The following is a 10,426-nucleotide window of genomic DNA, read 5'->3' on the forward strand; positions in this document are numbered from 1 at the left end:
CTGCTCTCTCTCTCTCTCTCTCTCTCTCTCTCTCTCTCTCTATATATATATATCATTTCTTGAATAATTCTTAAGATTTGCAAACCAGTGAGTGCATTTTTCAAAACAATTGGTACAAACCCAGACAAAAACAAAGCCTGTAACTTGCTCAATATCCTTAATACAATATCAATGAACATCAGTGCCATCAGAATGACAAGTCCTTGTGTCATTGTTTACAAACATGATAGTCTAAATGCTTTGTCATTTTGTCAATATAACAGTGAACTATCATTCAAAAAGTGAAACTTGTATATTATATTCATTCATTACACACAGACTGATATATTTCAAATATGTTTCTTTTAATTTTGATGATTATAACTGACAACTACGTAAAATCCCAAATTCAGTATCTCAGAAAATTTGAATATTACTTAAGACCAATACAAAGAAAGGATTTTTAGAAATGCTGGCCAACTGAAAGGTATGAGCATGAAAAGTATGAGCATGTACAGCACTCAATACTTAGTTGTGTCTCTTTTGCCTGAATGACTGCAGCAATGCGGTGTGGCATGGAGTCGATCAGTCTGTGACACTGCTCAGGTGTTATGAGAGACCAGGTTGCTCTGATAGTGGCCTTCAGCTCTTCTGCATTCCTGGGTCTGACATGTCACATCTTCATCTTCACAATACCCCATAGAAGACAAGTTTGCTGGCCAATTAAGAACAGGGATACAATGGCCCTTAAATCAGGTACTGCTTTGGCAGTGTGTGCTGGTGCCACATCCTGTTGGAAAATGAAATCTGCATCTCCATAAAGTTGATCAGCAGCAGGAAGCATGAAGTGCTCTAAAACTTCCTGGTATACGGCTGCGTTGACCTTGGACCTCAGAAAACACAGTGGACCAACACCAGCAGATGACATGGCCCCACAAACCATCACTGACTGTGGAAACTTTACACTGGACTTCAAGCAACGTGGATTGTGTGCCTCTCCATTCTTCCTCCAGACTCTGGGACCTTGGTTTCCAAAGGAAATGCAAAAGTTACTTTCATTAGAGAACATAACTTTGGACCACTCAGCAGCAGTCCAGTCCTTTTTGTCTTTAGCCCAGGTGAGACGCTTCTGACGCTGTGTCTTGTTCAAGAGTTGCTTGACACCAGGAATGCGACAGCTGAAACCCATGTCTTGCATATGTCTGTGCGTGGTGGTTCTTGAAGCACTGACTCCAGCTGCAGTCCACTCTTTGTGAATCTCCCCCACAGTTTTGAATGGGTTTTGTTTCACTATCCTCTCCAAGATGTGGTTATCCCTATAGAGCTGGTAAGTCCCGCCCCCTCCGTAAAACCCCGCTGGACCTCAAAGTTGAAAAACTGTCAATGCAAATGGGATTAATTTCATTAATGGGAGAAAATAATTATTTTCTGGTCCCGTTTGAATTGTGACATGAATGTGAACATATGTTGTCTGTGAATTTTTTATATAATCTTTCATGTGAAGAATGTTACAATTTAGCAGGTAGAAGTTTGATAGGGGTAGACTTTTTGTGACAGCACTTTGTGGACTACAACTCTTTGCTGCTTTCGACATGTTTGAAACGTCAACAACACTAGCACATGGCTCTAGCTCACGGATCCCGCTAAACATGGCTGTGTCTTTGGTGCACTTCACCACCTTCTTTCAGGGAGAGGACAAAATCTTTGAGGTTGGCGAAAACCACAGGTAAGTCAACTTTATGGGGTGACGTCACATAGGCGACATGTAGTCTTTCTCGTTATGTCTTTTCCACAACTGCTAGCCGATAAATCATACCATATACTGTCACTGTTCACATTCATGGCACAATTCAAACGGGACCAGAAAATAATTATTTTCTCCCATTCACTTGCATTGACGGTTTTTCAACTTTAAGGTCCAGCTGGGTTTTACGGAAGGGGCGGGACTTACCAGCTCTATTGCTTGTACACTTTTTTTCTACCACATCTTTTCCTTCCCTTCGCCTCTCTATTAATGTGCCGGGACACAGAGCTCTGTGAACAGCCAGCCTATTTAGCAATGACCTTTTGTGTCTTGCCCTCCTTGTGCAAGGTGTGGTCATCTTTTGGACAACTGTCAAGTCAGCAGTCTTCCCCATGATTGTGTAGCCTACAGAACTACTGAGAGACCATTTAAAGGCTTTTGCAGGTGTTTTGAGTTAATTAACTGATTAGAGTGTGGCACCAGGTGTCTTCAATATTGAACCTTTTCACAAAATTCTAATTTGGGATTTTCCTTAGTTGTCAGTTATAATCATCAAAATTAAAAGAAATAAACATTTGAAATATATCAGTCTGTGTGTAATGAATGAATATAATATAGAAGTTTCACTTTTTGAATGGAATTAGTGAAATAAATAAACTTTTTGATGATATTCTAATCATATGACCAGCACCTGTATACTTTGTATAAGTGTTTTTTACATTATGCCTCTGGGATAGGCAACTTCGGTCCTGGAGGGCCACTGTCCTGCAGAGTTGAGCTCCATCCCTAATTAAACACACATGAACAAGGCAATCAATGTTTTCAGGATTACTAGATATATACAGGCAGGTGAGTTTTTATCTGGGCTGGAGCTAAACTCTGCAGGACAGTGGCCCTCCAGGACCGGAGTTGCCAATGTAAAATGCAAGTAGACTGCTGTAATATATAATGTAAATATGCTGTATTGCACGACTACAGTATAGTGAACACTGTGTGATTGCACACCTGTTCAAAGACTATGCATTAATTGTGACAGGAGAGAAACGGTAGAGCATATATTAATAGAATGTGAAGCATACAGAACAGAACGAATCATACTGTTAGAACAAGTTAAAGAATTAGGTTACACACATTTATCAGTAGAGGGTTTATTTTCCTTTTCTGCATCAAAATCATCAGCATGGCCAGCATGAGATACCTTAAAGAAACAGACTTATTTAATCGAATTTAAGAATAACCAAGAATATATATATATATATATATATATATATATATATATATATATATATATATATATATATATATATATATATATATATATAATTATTATTATTATATATTTTTTTTCAATACATATTAGTAGAAATCCGCATTGAAGCTCCACACCCCAAACAGTTGGTGGCGGTAATGCACCAAATTGGTATGCCAACCGCCAATAAAAGAAGAAGAAGCACACCTGTTCAAATGTTTTAATGACTGAGGACACACACGGTTGTTCTCCCAACATTCAGCTCACCTTTTGACCCGCTTCGGCCATAAGGTCATGATATTGAGAACATGATAGTGGCCCTTATTTCTTCAGAATCTTGTCCTCTTCTACCTCTTCCTCTGTTTTACCTCTCTATTCTTCCACCACACATACTTACTTCTTCTTCCATGCTGTTCACCCTGTTTGTACCTTGTTGTTCTTAAATTACCAGTGTGTAACACTGTGTTGTGTTGTGCTCTGTCTGTATGCTTCTCAGATGAAGCTTAATGAGATGCACTCTGAGCTATTTTAGGGAACTGGTGGATTATTGGATGATCGAATGCTTTACATTCCCCTTCATTAGTGAAAATCAGAATTCACCTCTGCAATTCAACAATTCAGGACAAAAATGTCTAATAGAAGTGTATAGAAAATTTGCTTGACAGTTTATGACAACTACTATTCTGCATTTAATGACTTAATGAATTAATACCTAGATGTTTTGGGGAGTAAGACTTGGGAGTATTCAGCAGAGAACCATACATTTTGATCAACATGGCATAAGAAATTGATAATGTAAGAAACAGATAAAACGTGTACATAATCAGTTGCATTTGTAATTTGTTCAAATGATGAGCAATTGCTTTTATGAGGTGCACAAGTAAGTAGATAACCTGGAGGTTGAATAAGAATTTTAGTCGTGATCTGAGAAATGCCCCAAAGCGACTAAGAAAAACTTCAAATATAATTAATAGAATATAAAATAAAAAGATGTTTGCTGTACCTTCTTTCCTCTATATAAAAATATAATATAATATAAAGTAATATAATGCAATGTAATGTCATATAATATAATTATATAATAAATGAAGGAATATAATGTAATGTAATATAATTAATATAATATATAATGTAATATAAAATAATATAATATTATATAACATAAAGAGAATGTTTGCTCGTTTGCTGTAAGTGAATGTGTTGCTCTGGTTACAGACGCGCGTGCTCTGGGTGGGGGAGGGGCCTGGCTGCGCTGTCAGGGAAATGGCAGGACGCAAAGTTGGAGAAAACACTTAAAACAAATAACATCACTTATAAAAGCAAGCGAATCTGCCTGTTTTCACATATTTTAATTGCTTGTATATTTTTATTGAATAAACTCAGATGTATATCACCACACCCACAATAACAGATTTAAACAGTTGCCCCTCCGCTTTTGGAAGGAAATATGTTACTTTTCAAATTCACATGATGTAATGTGTCTGTCCCTTCCCGCGTCAAACTCGTTCCTACAGCATTAATATCCGATGTAAGTGCTGTAGTCATGGTGACGCGGGGCAGCGCGATCTTTACACACGCACGGAGCAGACTCTGATGCGAGAGAAAAACGCGAGGATTAAAAGTTGTAAAACATGCTAATATGAATCGCGAGAGCTCCTGCTGCTCAATGCATATTGGTCTAATCTTATTTAATACTAATTATTGGGAATTTATCTGTAATTTAATGTGGATTATCTGTCAATTCATTCACAATCAACATGTTTTTTGCCTCCGCCATCTTTATTGATGACGTATTGGCCTCTGATTGGTCAGATCACCAAGTCCCGCTCCCATAGCGGCTTCCTGCGCTCTGATTGGCCAGAATCCCCAAAGTGTGTATCTTTTCCGGAAGTGCAGTACTCCTAGAGGGCGCTGTGTTATACACACTTTAGTGGGGGGGCATACACACTTCAGGTACACAAATCACTTAAAAGTGATTTTTTGGGACAAGTGAGATTTTAAGCCTGGAAACCATTTTAGAGCATGCTGAATGCCACTGTATAGTCAAACAAATGAGGACATACAAAATGTCCTCAATTTTTTGGGTGGTCCTCAGTTTACTGGTGTGTATTCTGGTGAATGTACCCAAAAGTGATATAAGTAAGTGCACACGCACACACACACACACACACACACACACACACACACACACACACACACTCATGCTAATCCGCTAGATGTGTCACTTTATGCTTTCCATGGTGACGCGTCATTGCTTGTCACGTGACATACCGCAGCAACAACAGAGCTGAATGAATGATCTGCTTTTTTCATTTTTCCTTTTTTATTCAAAATATTAACAAATTTGTTAGATATGGCATGAAATAGCTGATATTCCGATTGTCAAATATGTGGAAGTGTTTTGTTGTTAAAACACCTTTATAACGATCGCGTTAGTTGAGCTGTATGCACGATGGGCGCCGCCATCTTAGTTTGTGCCGCAGACGCAGTTCAGAGAATCAGATCTGTTGGATTTACAACACGTGAATTCATCCACTTCTCCCGAAATACATAAAAGTAAGTGGCTGGTGAACTGGGAGAATAATGGAGTAAACTTTAAAGTTACTTACACAATATGTATCTGATATGAATAAAATGTGTCTAATTATAATGAAAAAGATTATTATTGCCTCTTCCTTTGACATCAGTGTGTATTTTACAAACTCTAAATGTATTGTTTTTTCTAGTACTTATATGTCTGAAACCTAAAATAAACATTATGTGGTTGAAAACACTGAAAAGTTGTGATGACAGCTCTGAGCGCACTTGTCTCTGGCTCAGCGCCAGCCAACTCGCGAGAGCACATTTGAATTTCACGTCATGCACTGACCGGTGTGGTCGTACACTCCAGGGACTAGCCTAGACTGATCACACCGGTGTGATCGTACGTGCGATGCGAAAGAGTTAATTAATTGAAACAAAAATATATAAAGCCTATATCTAAATCATCTCGCGACCCCTGCGCCGGGGTCCCGCGACCCACCGTGGGGTCGCGACCCCTACTTTTGGAACCACTGATCTAGAGTGGGAATCATCTCAGAAGAAAACTTTGTAATGGATGAACCCACCAATCTCAGGCCTTCAATGTATATTTATGCCCTGCTCCTGGATTAAGTGATTGAAAAGCACTTTTTATTCAGCAGGTAATGCTCAACCTCGGAAAAGGTGAGTTAACACCTAAAATTCAGTACTGCCAATATTTTGGAATAAAACCATACAGTTTGAATGCCGTTTGTTGTGATTCTGAGATTAACTGTTTTATGTTACCTTAACTAGTTTTTTCATGTTTTGTTGAGAAATGTTTTCAGATAAAAATTCATGTTTAGTTGTATTTTTAAATTAACATTTGCATGAATGTTCCTTTATTTGCTTGCTTTAAAATTTTTGTTTGCTTAAATGTCTAGTTTAACAAATTGGAAAAATACAAAAATTGACTAGATTTATCTTGGAAATTACACTTCATCCAATAAAAAAAATGAGAGTAATGATTTCATATATATATATATATATATATATATATATATATATATATATATATATATATATATATATATATAAATTAGCCAATGAAAAATAAATAACTTGCCCTTAACAATATTTTCCATGTCTATGAAAACTGTTTGGATCAAAAATAGAATTTAAATTAAATGACTTTTTTTTATCAAGAAAAATATACTTTGTGCCAAGTTTTATAAAACAGTTTTCATAGACATAGAAAATATTGTTTAGACATAGTTATTATTTTTCATTGGCTCAAGTTATAATATATAGATGTGAATCATTACCCTCATTATCTTTTTAATAAAACAATTTTATCAGTGTATATTTTCACATATTTTTGCACCATTAATATAAAAAATAAAACTGATGTTTGAATATTTATGCAAGCCAGACAGTAAATACTCACTAAATAATTCACTAAACATGAATATACACACAGAATGAGACGAGACGTCTAATATGTTTGTGTGTGTTGGACAGGAAAAGAATGTAAAGAGTGTTTGTGTGTGACTCAGGTTCCTTTTCCAACAAACATGTCACTCAGAAATAACATGCACTGCCATCAGGAGATCGAGATAGGGTAATGTAACTGCCTTGGGTGATGCTGGGAAAAAATCTGAAACGCAGCAGTTAAAGGGACTGCAACAGAACGGCTTTGAAACCTGTTGTCAGAACAGAGGGAAATAGGAAAGAATACTCCTCCTGCGCCTTCCACATTATTAATCATGTGTTTGTGTGCTCAGCATTATTTCATGGTGCCTGTTCAAGCACAAACAACAAAATGCCTTATTTAACCACTAATAAGAAAAGTGCATTATCAGCCATTACACTGGCTTTTCTGAAATCACTAAACAGGACACACACAGTTAGCAAAGAGAATGAATCACTTCCTCTCTCAGTGAGCACACATAATTATAAATGTATTTCAACCTTAAGCCGATTTAAGGAATCATGTTACTGAATCGCAAGGCCAAATCAGGAATTGTAGGTCTTTGTGATATTTTTATATACACTAATATTAAAAAAATCTGGGGTTAATTAGATTTTTTTATTTTTTATTAATACTTTCATTTAGTAAGGAGCCATTAAATTGCTTTAAAAAAGTGAGACTAAAAACATTTATAATGTAAAAAAAAAAGATATATTTCTAATAAATGCCATCCATTTAAACTTCCTATTAATCACATAAAAATAATTCCAGAGAAGGAAAAAAATAATAATTCAGCAAAAAAACTTCAGCTTTGCCATCACAGAAATAAATTACATTTTCAAAATGATTTAAATTATTGTAATATTTCATATTATAATATTACTGTTTTTACTGTATTTGATCCAACAAATGCAGCTATGGTAAGAGATTCCTTTCAAACACAAAAACTTTTGATTGGTAGTTTATGAGCACTGAAACAAAACAAACCAACAAAAAAAGTGGTCTCTATTGTATTTGAATACTGAGCGCAGGGTACTGCATAGGGCTGGGCGGTATATCGAGCTTCATATTAAGGCCTTTAAAAACTGGTAAGACATAGTTTATAGTTTCGTTTGGCATCTTGGTTTAAGCAGCTCGGCCCGTCATATGCTCTGACAGAAAGGCTGCGGCCTTGTCCCAAATGGCACTCAAAATAGCTCAAATAGCTCATGAGCATCCGTTTGAAGTCCAAAAGACAGAAAGTGCACAAGAAGTGTTCCATTTGGGACAGGGCCTGTGTGTGAGACTCTAGGCTACTCACGCTGTTTAATGTGTTTGAGATGTGCTGTCTTCCTGAATGCATAACTTATATTTCAAAGGTATATTCTCCATCTGTAAATGTTAGACAGCCATAGAAATATTTCCTTTTTTTTCTGTCAGAAGTGCATTAACATTCTGGGATTCTCTGTTGAACTTCACTTCTGTGAATGGATGCCAAAGCGCGCATGCGAGCCAATTAAATAGGAGCGTAATAATTCTGACTAAAATATACATTTCGCTTTATTTGTAGATGGACAATAAATGGGACGTAGAATTTTAAACCTATGAGTAAGTTATTTTTATGATAGCACTGAGTGTAAAGTGACTCTAATGGAGTAATCAAAATAGCCTAACACAACTCTGTGCTTTTGTTCTCATTTATTTTCATATATTTTATTTTAGTTTAGTGAATTTAACTTCTGCTTTAAAAGTGGATGTTTTGTTTTTAGATTGCAATGTTACAATGAAATGTGATTTAACCCTTTTTGCAAATAATATAAAATCTTAAATGCTAACCTTTAATATGTATTGTTTTACTGGACAACACTGGGCGGTAAGTGATATATATATATATATATATATATATATATATATATATATATATATATATATATATATATATATATATATACAGATAATAAATATTTAAATACAATTTTTTTTTTAAAATCCAAATATAAAAACGATAATATCGAGATATATACCGGATATACCTGTAGTAAATCAGCCAAAAAATATTGAGATATTAATTTTTGCCCATATCACCAAGCACTAGTAGTGCATATGATTTAGTTTCAGTTTCTACAAAACAATGGAAAGATGGCAAATTAATAATACTTACAATTTAATACACAATATTTACTCAATTCATAGATGTAGAAAAACACTTGTTAAATGTCAGAAAATCTAGAAATTACGTATCTATCATAAATTACAGTTAATGTAACATGGCATTATGGTTTTATTTTACAAGATATATTGTCAAAAATGATCATTATATTACTCTGTTTACACAAATTAACAATTGGCTTCATGGGAACTGTGCCCTGTAATCGCTACCTGGGATTTAAGAGCATATTTTGCAAATATTCCAGAAAAACCCCACAGTTAAAAACTCATTATTCATCCTGTTAAACTGAAAGACAGCTGTGAAAATGAAAACTAAACAGCATTCCAAGGAAGAAACTAATAAAGTAAAACAAACAAATGCATAAAGCAGGAAATGTTACAATATTGTGCTCTCACAGCAGGAAAAGCTGTTCAATTATCAGGAGTTGAAGCTGCATTAGACTTGCCACTGCAGATATATTCATCAGTTCACATGCTCAATTGCATTTGACATTCTACATTCCAGATACTTTTGACCAACTTACAAGTACCGAATGACCACATTTACGTGCAACATTTCAGATGAGGTCAGATCATAAACACAAATGTTTTGTGACTTTAGCTGAATACATTCAAATCACGGCAGTCTGTAAAGATCTATGTGTGTGTGTGTGTGTAATAGAGAAAAATAAGGAGTTTCTTGAAGTTCCGCAGCAGTGCCACAAACTAATGCTCATGATTAGAGAACACAACAAAGAGAATAGGAAGACGAGGATAAACTGATCGTTGTAGGAACCAGGTGTATCATTTCAGGTGGTTTAATAGTGTTCGGTTTCAGAAAATAAATGTATGGCTGTATCCCATTTCCATTTCTATTATCTAAAATATGTTCCAACCAAATGTATTGCTGTGATGACAAAATGGATTTTCAGCATCATCACTCTGAAAACTCTTCATGCAGTGTCACATGATCCTTCAGAAATTATTCTAATGTACTGATTTGGTGCTCAAGAAATATTTCTTATTATCAGTGTTGAAAATGTTGTTCTGCTTAATAGTTGTGTAAATTAAGACATTTTGTAACATCATGAATGTCCTTACAATGTCACTTTTGATCAAATTAATGCATCCTTGCTGAATAAAAGTTTTTTTTTTTTCTTCTTCAAAAGAAAATATCATATTGACCAGTAGTGTATATAAAAGTCCCAGTGCTCTCTACAGCTAGTCAATCCATATCTGCAGGTGCAAAGAGCCAGACTAAAAAATAAAGATAAAAAGAAAACACAATGTGAGCTTGAGTGTCTTTGGTGTATTTGTAACAAAGAAAAAAGACACAAAAATGCATTCATCACAGAGC

This window comes from Carassius gibelio, chromosome B9 (genome assembly GCF_023724105.1).
Source record: "Carassius gibelio isolate Cgi1373 ecotype wild population from Czech Republic chromosome B9, carGib1.2-hapl.c, whole genome shotgun sequence".
Classification (NCBI taxonomy): Eukaryota; Metazoa; Chordata; class Actinopteri; order Cypriniformes; family Cyprinidae; genus Carassius; species Carassius gibelio.